At 42.9% G+C, this 15,549-nt stretch overlaps 1 protein-coding gene across 1 annotated transcript in view; it reads left to right on the plus strand.

The window, feature by feature from the left end:
- LOC126470710 (uncharacterized) overlaps window positions 1-15,549 on the plus strand; it is a 117,620-nt gene that overhangs the window by 11,846 nt on the left and 90,225 nt on the right. The window lies entirely within an intron of this gene.

The raw sequence follows: 15,549 nt of genomic DNA on the forward strand, positions 1-15,549 counted from the left end.
TTACTAATGTATTTGTACTTTACATTAGAAACATATTAGCAAGGCACTGACATCTGTGAATATTAAGACTACATGACAGTGTACATGGTTCTTATTTAGGTTGACAATAATTAATGCGTTACTCTTTACTTTTGCTCGTCCATGTCTAAGCTGAGGGTGTTGATAATTTCTTTGTAAATGAGTTGTACAGAGCCTGCGAGAAACGTAGAAGTATGAACACGGAACCGGTGTTTCGTAGTGACTGGGCGTCAGTAAGACAGTGGGATAGGCAAAGCTGACTAATTGGGTAGATTCAATTCCTTGCGTCTCTACAGCAGCTGCACAAGTGAAAATCCCTCACCGACCAGTTTATTCACAGCGCGGCCTTCTGTGCTCTTTGTAAGTTACGCCGCATTTGGTATTCTTCGCGTGAAATCAGGGTGCTGATGAACTCGAACTAGCTTTAGAACTAAAAATAGCGAGCCACGACTTCCATTCTGCAGTGGTAAAAGTTTAATTTTGTTTTGTCATAGTTGTCAGATGCAGTGGATCTAGTTTAATGGAAAGAGTTTTGCATAACGTGGGTGCCGGTCGTAATATACGCGCTGCACCTGTTGCTTCGTTGTACAGTAGTCTGCCACAGAAAGGAAATGCGCTTCCCTGAGGGACGTGCGGCTCTTTCACTTTCATTTCCGCCAGCTGTATAGCCCATGTCTTGATCGCCCGTGACAACCAACATACATTTTCCTATTTCACTCCAGCCATTGAACGACTCAATTACATTTCTTTTCACTCAAAACACGTCACATTAAAGTTCTCATAATTTGTTTGCATATACGCTGATACAGAAGTCATGGGATACCTCCTAATATCATGACGGACCTCCTTTTGCCCGGATTAATGCACCAATTCGACGTGGCATGGACTCAACAAGTCGCTGGAAGTCCTCTGGAGAAATAGTGAGCCATGCTGCCTCTACAGCCGCCCATAACTGTGAAAGTGTTGCCGGTGCAGGATGTTGTGCACGGACTGACCTCTCGATTATGTCCCATTAATGGTCGATGGGAGACACGTCGGGCGATCTGGATGGCCAAATCATTCGCTCGAGCTGTACAGAAAGTTCTTCAAACCGATCACGAACGACTGTGGCCCGGTGACATGACGTCGTTATTTGGTAACATGAAGTCCATGAATCGCTGCAAATGGTCTCCAAGTAGCCGATCGTAACCATTTCCAGTCAATGATCTGTTCAACTGGACCAGAGGACCCAGTCCTTTCCTTGTAAGCGCAGCCCACATTATTATGGAGCAGCCACCAGCTTGCACAGAGCTTTGTTGACAATTTAAGTCCACTGCTTCGTGGGATCTTCGCAACACTCAAGCCTAATATCAACTCTTACCAATCGGGACTCATCTGAACAGGCCATGGTTTTCCAGTCGTCTATGGTCCAACCGATATGGTTACGAGCCTAAGAGAGGCGCTGCAGACGATGTGCTATTGGCAAAGGCACTCGCGTCTGCCTTCTGCTGCCATAGCCCATTAACGCCAAATTTCATTGTAATGTCCTAACGGATACATTCGTCATACGTCCCACATTGTTTTGTGCGGTTATTTCACGTAGAGTTGCTTGTCTGTTAGCACTGACAACTCTACACAAACGCCACTGCCCTCGGACGTTAAGTGACAACCGTTGGCGACTGTATTGTGCGTTTTGAGAGGTAATAGCTGAAATTTGGTATTCTCAGCACACTCTTCACGCTGTGGATCTCGGAATAATGAATTCCCTAACGATTTCCTAAATGGAATCGCCCATATATATAGCTCCGACTACCACTATGCGTTCAAAGTCTTTTAATTCCCATCGTGCAGCCACTATCATGTCTGAAACCTTTTCACATGAAGCACCTGACTACATATGACACCACCGCCAATGCACAGCCCTATTATACCTTGTGTACGCCACACTACTGCCATTTGCATGTGTGCATATCGCTGTCCCATGGCTTCTGTTCAAATGGCTCTGAACACTATGGGACTCAACATCTGAGGTCATCAGTCCCCTAGAACTTAGAACTACTTAAACCTAACTAACCTAAGGACATCACACACATCCATGCCCGAGGCAGGATTCGAACCTGCGACCGTAGCAGTCACGCGGTTCCGGACTGACGTGCCTAGAACCGCACGGCTTCGCGGCCGGCCATGGCTTCTGTCTCCTCAGTGTGATAGAGAGGTTCTTAGTGTCAGTCCTCCACTCTCACCATTTTTTTTAAATTTTTTATTCATTTATTGCTTCCATTACAGCCGTTAAAGAAACCCCTATGGACGCAAAATTCCACAAGTTTGAGCTTACTGTCTAACCTGCCAGAGCAATTTGCTACAGCAACACAACGCCAAAAGTCGATAGCACGCAAGAAATTACAAAGTTCCTATTAATGAAGAAATGGAATTTCTACTATTACGTTGGAATATTCGGATTTGAACCGAACTAAATTTAGTAGTTTAACACAAATACAAATTCATGGAAAAGATTGGCCAAATGTTGTACATGCCGTGTAGCTTTGGACGGGGTAGAGACCAGGACATTATGAAACAATGACCAAACTGGAGGCACTGGAAATATGGGTAGAGTGAAAACTAAAGAGGATGAGGTGGGGATACAGTGTCAGGAACCGAGAAGATATTGAAAAGAGATGGAGGCAACAAAGCACTTAGGCGTCATGAGGAAAGCAAGAAAAGTTGGCTAGGCCAGATCTTGAGAAGACAGTGCTTAATTCAGCAAGGAACTGGAAGGATGGTAAAGGAGAACAGAGGGAAAAGAAGAAGAAGAAGACACCAACTAACGGACCGTGTGAGATAAGAAAGCAATAACTTTGTGGAATTGAAGAGGAAAGTTCAAGACAGGGAGATGTGTCGACGTACCATACCTCGGCCTCCGAAAGGCAGAGCTGTTACGTATGATGAACATACCATGTGGAACATGGTTCATTTTGTAAGAGAATTAAAGTTAATTTAATGAATCTTCAAGTTTATAGCAGTGCATGGTAGTCCTGTAAACGAAGGAGAGTTAAAGCGAAAACTTCACGTAGCTGCAAAATTTTTGTACAATAGTAGGAGGGAGTGTCATCAACAAAGTAGGAAAAATACCAACAGGCGGGATATGAGTTTGAGGTGGGGGCGGGGTGGGGGGAGGGAGGTGGTAGCATTTTAAGTACACATTTTTATGTTTTTCTTGAAAAACTCGAAAACCGCGGCTTCTGCAGTCACTGTTTTGGATGCGCTTTTAATTGGTGTTTCAGAAGTTGAAATGAAAATTTGAAAGATGAGAAATAAAATGAAACCATCCCTACGCAGTGGTTCGCGTTGGAGTCCCTACAACTGTACACTTTTCCCTCGAAACGTTCTACCTTCAGCGATATCGAGTTTCTCGGGGCGGCCGCACATCTGCTTCGCCGAGGGCGTCCTCGTGACTGCTGCTAATTGTCCGCTCCTGCTGGCGTATTCGCCCACGTATTTCAGTGTATCGGCTGCCACGCAGCTGTTTACGACCACGTCAGGCTTGTGAAACGAAACAAAAAGCAAGCAAAAATACACTGCTCTCTCTCGCGTTCATCAGCCCTTGGCTTCGGTAGTTAGCCGCCCCGATACGTGGAAAAGACGCGTGCCGTTGTTCAGTGTGGGAAGCCCTGTTTCGCACTGAGGCTGTTGAATAATACCGTAGACGGTTTCCGAGATTCTGAATTCCGTACCATTACATTTTCATTCCCACATAATGTAAGACATTGCGTCATTTTCGTGGGCTCAACGGTGGAAATGTTTCCTCTGAAAAAGTTGAACAAAATCTTCAGGAACAGCGACACGTAGTTAACATAGTTCACAACAGCTGTACCTCTAGCACACGACGACTTTTTGAACAATCTGACGTTCTGCGAACTCGCATATTTCGAACATTTAGTGCACAAAGCTTGTACGCATTTCACCTATAGTTAGAGTCATAAAAATAATGTTGGCTGCCATTGACTGTCAGAAGCAAGCGTAGACTACGGTAGTTGTCATAGTAGTCTCCGTCAGTTAAGATCTTAGCCACGTTAACTGTAAGTTAGGTGCGTTGCGTACCTACCAGGGTTACCTCATTTCGATCACTTTGTTTGCGTGTGCCATCATTGTCTTAGTACACTGAAGCGCCAAAGAAACTGGTATAGGCACGCGTATTCAAATACAGTGATACGTAAACAAGCAGAATACGGCGTTGTGGTCGGCAACGCCTACGTAATACACAAGTGTCTGGCGCAGTTGTTACATCGGTTACTGCTGCTACAATGGCAGGTTATCAAGATTTAAGTGAGTTTGAACGTGGTGTTATAGTCGGCGCACAAGCGTTGGGTCATAGCATCTCCGAGATAGCGATGAAGTGGGGATTTTCCCCTACGACCGTTTCACGAGTGTACAGTGAATATCAGGAATCTGGTAAACATCAAATCTCCCACATCGCTGTGCTCGCAGAAAGATCCTGCAAGGCGAGGACCAACGACGACTGAAGAGAACCGTTCAATGTGACAGAAGTACAACTCTTCCGCGAAATGTTGCAGATTTCAATGCTGGGCCATCAACAAGTGTCAACTCGCCAATCATTCGACGAAACTTCATCGACTTGAGTTTGACGACTGCACGACACAAAGCTTTACGTCTCCCCTGAACCCGTCAACACCTACAATGGACTGTTGATGACTGGAAACATGTTGCCTGGTTGGACGAGTCTAGTATCAAATTGTATCAAGCCGGTGGACGTGTACCGGTATGGAGACAACCTCATAAATCCATGGACCCTGCATGTCAGCAGAGGACTGTTGAAGCTGGCGGAGGCTCTGTAATGGTGTCGGTCGTGTGCAGCTGGAGTGATGCGCGACCCCTGATACGTCTAGATACGACTTTGAGAGGTGACATGTACCTAAGCATCCTGTCTGATCACCTGCATCCGTTCATGTCCATTGCGCATTCCGACGGACTTTGGCAATTCCTGCAGGACAATGCGACACTCCGCCGGCCAGTGTGGCCGAGCGGTTCTAGGCGCTTCCGTCTGGAACCGCGCGACCGCCACGGTCGCAGGTTCGAATCCTGCCTCGGGCATGGATGTGTGTGATGTCCTTTGGTTAGTTAGGTTTAAGTAGTTCTAAGTTCTAGGGGCCTGATGACCTCAGATGTTAAGTCCCATAGTGCTCAGAGCCATTTGAACCATTTTTTTGAATGCGACACTCCACACGTTCAGAATTTCTACAGAGTGGCTTCTGAGTTTAAATACTTCCGCTAGCCATCAGACTCTCCAAAAATGAACATTATTGAGCATATCTGGGATGCCTTGCAACGTGCTGTTCAGAAGATATCTCCTCTCCTTTGTACTCTTACGGATTTATGGACATCTCTGCAGGATTATGGTGTCAGTTCACTCCTGCACTACTTCAGACAATAGTCGAGTCCAAGGCACGTTGTGTTGCGGCATGGTGTAGCAGGTGTAGCAGTTTCTTTGGCTCTTCAGTGTAGATTCCTCTAGAAGCCGTGAGCGTAGAACCTTCTAGAAACTGAGTGATGGTATGCAAATGGCCGGGTAGCATACGAATCATGCTTGTTCCACAAATTTATCCTCGTTTCTGTTACTTAAAAGCCGGCCGCGGTGGCCGAGCGTTTCTAGGCGCTACAGTCCAGAACCGCGCGACTGCTACGGTCGCAGGTTCGAATCCTGCCTCGGGCATGGATGTGTGTGATGTCCTTAGGTTAGTTAGGTTTAAGTAGTTCTAAGTTCTAGGGGACTGATGGCCTCAGATGTTAAGTCCCATAGCGCTCAGAGCCATTTGTTACCTAAAAATAAAAAGTATTTATAGCAAAATTGAAACTGTCAATGTTAAATTCTGTTTTTCTTTCGAAAATTGTTGTTTTGTAACGTGAAACAAAGGAATTTTATCGTAAAAATTAAAGGAAAAGAAATACAAATTTATCATAAAGCTCTAGAAAACGCAAGTTCCTCAAAGAAAGGTAAAATTTAAAAAAAGTCCGCAAAGCACAAACATATTAAACATCGCTTAAATATTTCGTCGATCTCATATAAAACATGTTTCTGTTATTCATAAATAACTTTCTCACTTGCAAATGATAACGGGAACGCTTGATTCTGACCATGATGAAGAACATTCCTTTGAGTACAAAATAACAACAATAATCATATAGATTTTCCTATGTTTCTGCATGTAAACTGTACTTGTATCAAAAGTTATTACTTTGGTTAGGCGAAAGCGCAGAAGCTACGCGAGTAACTAACTTTTATTACTTATAAACTGCAATTTACATATCTAGTGATGTAAAATACTCAGTGGACTAACACTGAACGATGTGCGGTTCCTGTTATGTAAAAAACGAACCAAAAATGAAGAGAAGCCGTCTGCTCCCAGTTTCTCTCTCACACATTCATTTACGATTCTTTTCCTTCCAATGCTATCAATGTTACAGGTAATGTTGTCAGTTAGTACGTCATTTATGTACTTACCAAAACTACTGAATCGTAATTTTGGTAGAGCTCAACTGTACCAATAGTGTACGCAGCGTCTACACACTGGAGCCAGAGCTGTGCCACTCGAATGTTTACCCTGCTTATACACCAATCGTGATGTGCATTAATTAACGCTATTTACCGATGAACTCATATTTACAGCAAATACCGACAATAACACTGGTGACCTCAGTATCTTCCTCGTATTTCAAATACAGGGGGACTACACGGAGCAATTTGCGCATTATTATGGCAGGATAAGTAACTTTTGTTGAATACTGCACTACACTTCAAACCGACGCTGTCGCGTGACATTATCTAGCAAGTGTGACACTGCTTAAAGCAAGAAACTAGCGTCTTAGAAGACAGTTCATATACTCTAAAGTGCCCAATATTAAAAGCACATTAAAGCTAAGTAGCAAATATCATACACAATTGTGCATTGTAGAGAGTACTACATCTAATGAAGTGGTAAATATCGCATAGCAACTCGTCATTAAACTTCCTGATAGACTAAAACTGTGTGCCGGACCGAGACTCGAACTCGGGACCTTTGCCTTTCGCGAGCAAGTGCTCTACCAACTGAGCTACCCACGCACGACTCACGCCCCATCCTCACAGCTTTACTTCTGCCAGTACCTCGTCTCCTACCTTCCAAACTTTACAGAAGCTCTCTGGCACACAGTTTTAATCTGCCAGGAAGTTTCATATCAGCGCACACTCCACTGCAGAGTGAAAATCTCATTCTGGAAACATTCCCAAGGCTGTGGCTAAGCCATGTCTCCGCAAAATCCTGTCTTTCAGGAGTGCTAGTTCTGCAAGGTTCGCAGGAGAGCTTCTGCAAAGTTTGGAAGGTAGGAGACGAGGTAGTGGCAGAAGTAAAGCTGTGAGGAGGGGGCGTGAGTCGTGCTTGGGTAGCTCAGTTGATTGAGCACTTGCCCGCGAAAGGCAAAGGTCCCGAGTTCGAGTCTCGGTCCGGCACACAGTTTTAATCTGCGAGTAAGTTTCATATCAGCGCACACTCTGCTGCAGAGTCAAAATCTCATTCTGGGAACTCGTCATTACGTTATGAAACGCTCATGTGAATAATGCATTAACTTACGTCTCAAACATCGCACAAACGTGGATTTAAAATAAATCACAACGCTGAGAGACACGTAAAACAATTTTATGTGTCTCCTAATGTGCTACGGGGCATGTAACCTTTTATTGCTCTTAGTTTACTCTACTTTCTATCGTAGCGTAAGCCATTTATGATATATTTTAAATCTATCTGTTATGCGATGTTTGAGGCACAAGCATCTCAAGCGTCACGAATTTGTTCAGTGCACAGCGAAGTGGTGTAAAACGAGGAGAGTCGGTGGTTAAATAGCGGACAATAAATGACATGGAAGGTCAGTAGTGGGCATTGAAGGTGGTAAAATCGAAACATCAATGAGTGAATAAGGCTTCAGTCGTAAGCTTAAATGATAAGAAATTAACAAAAATTTATATGACACGTAAAAAGCAACATTAGCTAGTAACAGCAAGTATAAAATACAGTTAGATTTTGAAAGCAATTAAAATAAAGCAGAAAGTGCTCATAAAATATCTCGGAGGAAATCTTAAGCTATATAAGCCAGGGATAGCTAGTAACTCGACAGCAAAATCGATACATCCTTGCACGCAAATATTATGTTTACCAGATGCGAGAAAAGTACTAAGCAAACCGTGGTCTGCTGTTTATAGTCAAGCGGAAAGGATTATACAGGGTGTATCTGAAATGAATGTAGAAAATTATACGGCTGGTAGAGTGGGTCGTAGCAAGCATATTTGACATAGCAACCCATGTCCGCACCCCTCAGCATACGGCACTAGGCGTCATTGAACAGCGTTGCGTAACGTAAGCGCAAAACATGCAGTCCGAGCCGTAATGGTAGCAGGTCTGCAGGGGAATGTTTTCAATGTATTTCTGGCATCAAGGAAAATGAGAAGTCAGAGTGAAGTTTTATAACCTTTATTTGAAAACATTTACAAAAAGTGTTCGAAGCTACGCCATCGTCCTTGATTGGACGCCGTGCAACGACGCTGGAGTGACTGTCGAACTCTTTCAAACACTCCTGGCAAAAGTGGAAATTGCATCGGAGGCTGCCATGAGGCGCGCCATTAGTTCTTCATCAGCCTCAATGAGTGTTTTATAGACAAGAGATTTCAGGTGGCTCCAGAAGAAAAAAATCAATGGGCGTCAAGTCGGGGCCCGCCGAGCTCTATCCAGTTCTCACCAAAGGTTTCATCCAAATCCATTCGTACTACACGTGCAAGGTGCGCAAGTGCGTCATCGTGTTGGTAACACATTCTCTTTCGCACGTTGAGGGGAACATGTTCCAACAAAATGTTCTCGTAAAACGATTAAATATCTGTTTGCGACCAGTCGTCGATGAAACATGTATGAACCGACCGGGTTATCGCCTGCCAAGCCGACCCAGATGTTGACAGCGAAGCGATCTTGGTGAACGCGAACAAAGGCGGCGTGTGGATTGTTCCGTACCCACAGGTGTTGATTGTGGCTGATGAACATACCCTCTTGTGTAAAGAAAAAAAATGTGTGTGTGAAATCTTACGGGACTTAACTGCTAAGGTCATCAGTCCCTAAGCTTACACACTACTTAACCTAAATTATCCTAGGCACAAAGAAACACACCCATGCCCGAGGGAGGACTCGAACCTCCGCCGGGACCAGCTGCACAGTCCATGACTGCAGCGCCCGAGACCGCTCGGCTAATCAGGCGCGGTCTCGTGTAAAGGACGCCTGATCCGTAAAAAGTACACTGTTCGGAAAGTCCGGTTGAGTGGCACACATTTGCAAAAACCACTGGCAGAATTCAATTCAGAAAATCGTCTTCTGAAGGCGGTAGAGGCGCATATCATCTTCATGCCACACAGGCCAAATTGTGCAATGGTTTACACCCATTTTCCGTGCAACACGCCGTGAGCTTGTTGAGGGTTTGTTTTCCAGCAGTGCTAACACCTCTTCTTTAAGCCCTGGTGTATGCACTGTGCGTTGACGACCGTGTCCGCCAGGCCTTCGCACCTGTAACACGAAATGAATACCCCGGGTAAGCCTTAAATCAACACCACCTAGACTACAGGCCTGCGCGCACACTTGTGACGTCACATACTGATGCTCGGGTCTGTATCGGAACGCTCCTGTTAAGCACTCTGCAGCTATACGAGTTTTAGAGCTGAGACCGCGTAGAGACGCTCGTGCTTTCCTCTTCTACATGTCCTTGTAATGAAAGTATGGTTGAAATGGCTCTGAGCACTATGCGACTTAACGTCTGAGGTCATCAGCCGCCTAGAACTTAGAACTAATTAAACCTAACTAACCTAAGGACATCACACACATCCATGCCAGAGGCAGGATTCGAACCTGCGACCGGAGCGGTCTCTCGGCTCCAGACTGTAGCGCCTAGAACCGCACGGTCACTCCGGCCGGCTGAAAGTTTGGAAATTTATATCAGTGCGAAAAGTAACTGAACATAACTGCCCTATGTTATTTCAAGATGTAAAATTATTTTGACGATTTGCCTTAAATACATGTTTCTAGGCATGAATACAAGCTGTATTTTGAAATTCTGTCTTTTACCTCAGGAGCTACGCTTTCTTGCAGTAAAAAAATCGGAAATATGCAACAACAAGCAGACGTCTTCGGTTTTAAATAAAGCTGCTGGAGCTCCTACAGAATTTAAGAATTTGTTTCCCTGGTTATTTTCGTAAATTTTCCTCTCCACTTCAAAATTTGCTGATCTCACACGAAACTCAGATCATTCGACGAAATGGAGCACCTCCTGACATAATGTTTAATAAATGAAAAAACCCGAAAAAATATTTTATTTCCCTGTTTCTCCGGAACTTTAGAACCTTAAACATGAAAAGATTGTTTGTCCGATATCATTGATTGAAATTCGTGTCACAGAGTGCTGTTAATTTAATCATAATGCACTTACCTCGAAATTCTGCTTTCTATACAGCTCAATCTGTCGAACACTGAATTCATTAAAGAAATTTTCTAAGGTAGTTTACTCAAATTGAAATTATTTCCGAATAGCTGTATATGTAAAACTGAACAAAATCATTCTGTACCTCTTCCAAATAAAATTACTGGAAACTCAATCATATGGTAGGAATGATAAAGAATACTAAACATTTTCGAGTCACACTAATTAATATAACTATTCTGTGTGACAATAATTGCATTAATGAGAGACATTTCACAGCCAGCTTCGTATTAACCTCGCAGCAATGGTCCATAATTAAGAAACAAATGGTACTGGTACATGATACATAACTGCTTTTAAAAACAATTGGCAAATGTGGTGCAATGGAAACAAATAACACGCTACAAATCTTCCTGGCAGATTAGAACTGTGGGCCGGACCGAGACTCGAACTCGGGACCCGAGTTCGAGTCTCGGTCCGGCACACAGTTTTTATCTGCCAGGAAGTTTCATATCAGCGCACACTCCGCTGTAGAGTGAAAATTTCATTCTAGAAACACGCTCCAAATTTTTTGTCATTTACTTACCCTTGAATGATGCGTAGACACAAATTCCTGTCTGGGAATAGCTGCAATCCAGCGATTTCTCAACTTCACACATTTGGGAAATCGAAACATGTACACTTTCATGCCTTTTTGGGATTTATAATTTCCCTGGAAAAAGGGAACGCAGCCCTGCTATCCCATACCTCGAAGAACTGTAGGCGAACACTGTATGAAATGTATATCACTTTCACGCGTCACACACTTTCAACACAATACACACGCCAGCAAGACTGCCGACTGAAGATAAGATGGCCAACAGTTTGTGACGTAACGTGCCAATATGGCCGCTGTGCGTAGGCCTTGTATCTAGAAGGCTTTGCTTAAATGCGCATTTGCCATTACGAGAAAGTGCCAGTGGAAAACATACAAGTGAAACAGTCTCTCGTAGGAACCTGTGAATGGCAGTAAATGGGCTTAGATCTGGCACTCAACGATTCGGAAACCGACGAATGTACAAACGGTGAGCAGCGTGAGCATTTCCATCCGCTGCCCCGTAAGTACAGTGCATGTCTGCCCTTTCCTCCCAGTAATTGCGCCCCATTTCTTGTCCGCTCCACACAGTAACAAACACAGGAGTGTCCACGTTTGATGACAGACTGGCGCAAGGCCAACCAGACTCCGCAGTGTGTACAGGTGCTGCCCTTTATGCAACACCTATCAAACAGGCATTTGCACAGCCAAAAGCAATGCGTTCAGGTACCAGTAAGGGGCGGAAAACCCGTAGTGTTGTCTCGCCTGGAATATACGCAACTGCGTCGACTACAGCGTTTGCAAATAAAGGTCATAAAACTTCAGCTCCACCTCTCTTTTACATCGATGTCACAAATGCATTGAAATTGTTGCCCGGCAAACGTGCTACCATGACGGCTCCGACGGCATGTTGTGTGTTTACCCCCTTGGCGGCGCGCGACGTGGTTTAACGATGCCTGGTGCCGCACTCAAAGGGATACCGACGTGGGTTGCTATGGGAAATATGCTTGTTGGCCCACTCAGCTTGCCATCTCATTTTCTACATTCACTTCAGATACGCCCTGTATAGACAAGTACATTCAGTAAGAAGAAAATACTCACACTTATACATAACATTAAGGTTGACTGAAATAAATTCGCAACCACAGGAATCTCCAAAACGGCATGTAATGAATATTAAGTCAGAAACTGTAAAACTGGATATAAGTAACACACGGAAATTCGAAGAAAACACGCAGCAGGCAAATTTATCATTGCATCTCTCTTACTGACGGAAAGGTACAATGTCAGTACTACAGTGAACAATCTATCTACTTTACATAAAAAGAAGAAGGGTGCACTTATGAACTTTTTAGGATGGATAGAAATTCATAATTACATGACTCACAGGAAGGACAAAGTCCTCAGTGTGGAGAAAAACTTGAAAAGTATTGCATTCCTCGACGCCTTTCAAAGTATTTTCGGTGGATTATGATGTGAATAACTCTGACCTCATAATTATTTTCCGCTTTTAAATGAACTTGTCTACATAATACTTTTTGCTTGGCTTGTAAACAGCAGAATACGATTTGCTCAGCACTTCATTCGCGTCTTGTTCTTATGTTATCTGCGTGCAGAAGTAGCTCGTCCTGCCAAGTTACATTGTATCCGTAGCAATAAGTGGGATGGTGCAATGTTTAGCACACTGAACTCGCATTCGGGAGGACAAGAGTTCAAATCCCCGTCCGGCTATCCAAATTTTGGTTTTCCGTTATTTCCCTGAATTGCTGAAGACAAATGCCGGGATGTTTCCTATCCTATAGTTCTCTAATCCCAGCTTGTGCTCCCGTCTCGAATGGCCTCGTTGTCAATGTAACGTTAAACTCTATTCTTCGTTGCTTTTACTATCCTTGGCTTACCTTGCTTGATATTTCTTCCAACATATTCTCCGATCGTTTTCTTTTATTATTTAATCAGTTTACAAATCATGTAGTATTTTACCACGTTTTTATCAGGTCGCTTTCTTGTCTGTCTGTCTGTCTATTCAATACAAATTTTACAATGGATTTTAAACTAACTTCTAGATGAGCTAAAGATTTGAAATTTTAAACGTCGCTCAGAATTGGATGACAATGCAATAGTGCGGGGGTAAGAATCACGAACCTGCAATAGAAGAGAAGGTGGTGACGAACAGGAATAATGCAGAGCACTACCTGTTCAGTTGGACTTCCTGTATGACGGCTGTGCTTAGCAGATTGCGTCGCAGCGCCTACAGGCACAATTTGCGTGATTACCCGCTGCAAAAACAATCTGTGACAACTCAATCAATTTTAGTTGCACTTCTTCAGAGCCGGAAGCAGTTTCTACCAAACGGGCCACACGTATCACTTACAACTTGGAAAAAATTATCGTGACAGTAGTATCCCTACAGCTGAGGGTCGGGGTGAAATGAGGTATATAAAAGCATAACTCAAGAACAACTGGAGCAATGTCAGCGAGTCTGGAATATTCATGACTCATTTTAACACTTTTTTATTAACTTGCTCTCTTAGCTGTCTGTTAGTCTGTTCGGTACAAATTTTGCAGTTAATTTTAAACTAACTTCCCGATGAGAAAGAGTCTTCAAATTTTAAACATAGCTCAGAACTGGATTACTATACAGTATTAACTCGTTTTCGTGAGCGGTATGTAGCGGAGAGTTGCCGATTATTGGTTGCCGATGAGCTACAGAACTGAAACTTTCAACACAGCTCAGAAGTGGATGTCAACGCAATATTAACTCGCTTTCCTGTCTGGTGTGTGATGGAGGATACTTCGTGTAGTACTGTCACTTCCCCCTTCTCCTATTCCAGTTGCGAATTGTTTACGAGAAGAACGATTGCTGATAACCACACGTGTGAGTTCGAATATTTCTAACTTTTACCTTCATGGTCTTTGTGCGACATAAACATTGGTGTAAGCAAAGTCTTGGCTTAGTCAGGTGAAGAATAACTGAAATAAATCTGAAATTTACTACACATTTCTGTTGTAATACCATGAAAATGTTTGAAAGCGACTGAAAAATTTCTCACACGAAAGACGAAAAAGCAGAAAATATTTATTTCAATAAAAAATCAATTTCTAATATACAACATTTTTAAAGTGGACTAAAAAGTACAAAATAAGTATCTTAATAGCTATTAAAAATTAAAAATTACAATTATGACTAGGTATATGGTATATACGAATGCACAGTCTTCGCGAGCTCCGCAGTGATCCTCTTAACGTAGTTCTGCCATCAGGAAAGGGCAATGCAGCCATTATGGAACGAGCTGACTATGATGCGAAGATCCGGTTGATGCTGGAGGAGGAGACGTATCAAAAATTATCAATGGACCTAACACCCAGCATAATAAGAAAGACGTCGGAGCTTCTTAAGTGGTGTGCACTGGAAGAGAATATCGTTAAAAAGCTCCTTCCTCAGGTACCTCGACCACTTGCACTGTATGGCAAAGGAGAGGGCAAATCGGCTCAATGAGCAGCGCTCCACCTCAGGCAGGAAAAAGAGCAGCGTTTGTGTTCTTGAAGCTGTTAGCACAGCTTACCGTAACAGCTGGAGAAGGAACGAGTATCAAACCAGAGGTAAACTTGTGACATTTATGTGGTGTCTAATGTCTCGTTCTATTCAATGCATTAAAGTATGGTGCAAAATAAATACGTTTAATTAAATTCCTTTCATTAGATTATGCGTATGAAACAAAAGTAATTACTTTGACATCTGATAACTAAATACTCCTTTGACTACTACCTATAGTCATGAGAATACAGCAGGCCAACATAATAGCTTATTTAGAATACAGCATGACCAATGAATGACGAACTAAGAGTACGTTAAGCATAGAAATAAGCAAACATATATAAATGAATGAATACAATTCACCTTAAACAAACCATAGGCTTATGTGTTCTCATGTATATGAAATGTCATTCAGCAGATCACGCGGAGGTGTGTGTCTCTTCTCGCTGAAGAAGTCTAATTATATTTGACGCGATGTGCGTCAGTTAGAGTGGCTCTTCGTGGAGATTTATTTATCTTCATTAGAGAGAACAGTTTTTCACACAGATATGTTGAGCCAAACATTGACAGCAGTTTGTCAACAATTTTTTTCATATATGGGAAATCTGTTGGCGAAAAATATTCATAAAATTGTGATAGGTTTGTTAGTGATTCATATTTAGCCTTCAGTACACTATGACATCAAATTGTGAAGAACTCGCACTGAAGAACATAAGGAACTTAGTTGAAAAGGACGCAGCAAATACTGAAAAGAAAGAGCGATAATGTTGTAAGAAATCGGGAAGCTATTAAAATGCACAAGGAAATAAAAATTTCATTTTTTGGAAGAACTGAAGAGTGAATAGGAGAGAGTTGAAATCAGAATAACTAGAAGATATGGGTAAGGTGAAATGAACGAGAGAGTAAAAGGTTGCTAAAGTTCTGTGGTAGTTTTTACCACAATCCG

This window comes from Schistocerca serialis, chromosome 3 (assembly GCF_023864345.2).
Source record: "Schistocerca serialis cubense isolate TAMUIC-IGC-003099 chromosome 3, iqSchSeri2.2, whole genome shotgun sequence".
Taxonomy (NCBI): domain Eukaryota; kingdom Metazoa; phylum Arthropoda; class Insecta; order Orthoptera; family Acrididae; genus Schistocerca; species Schistocerca serialis.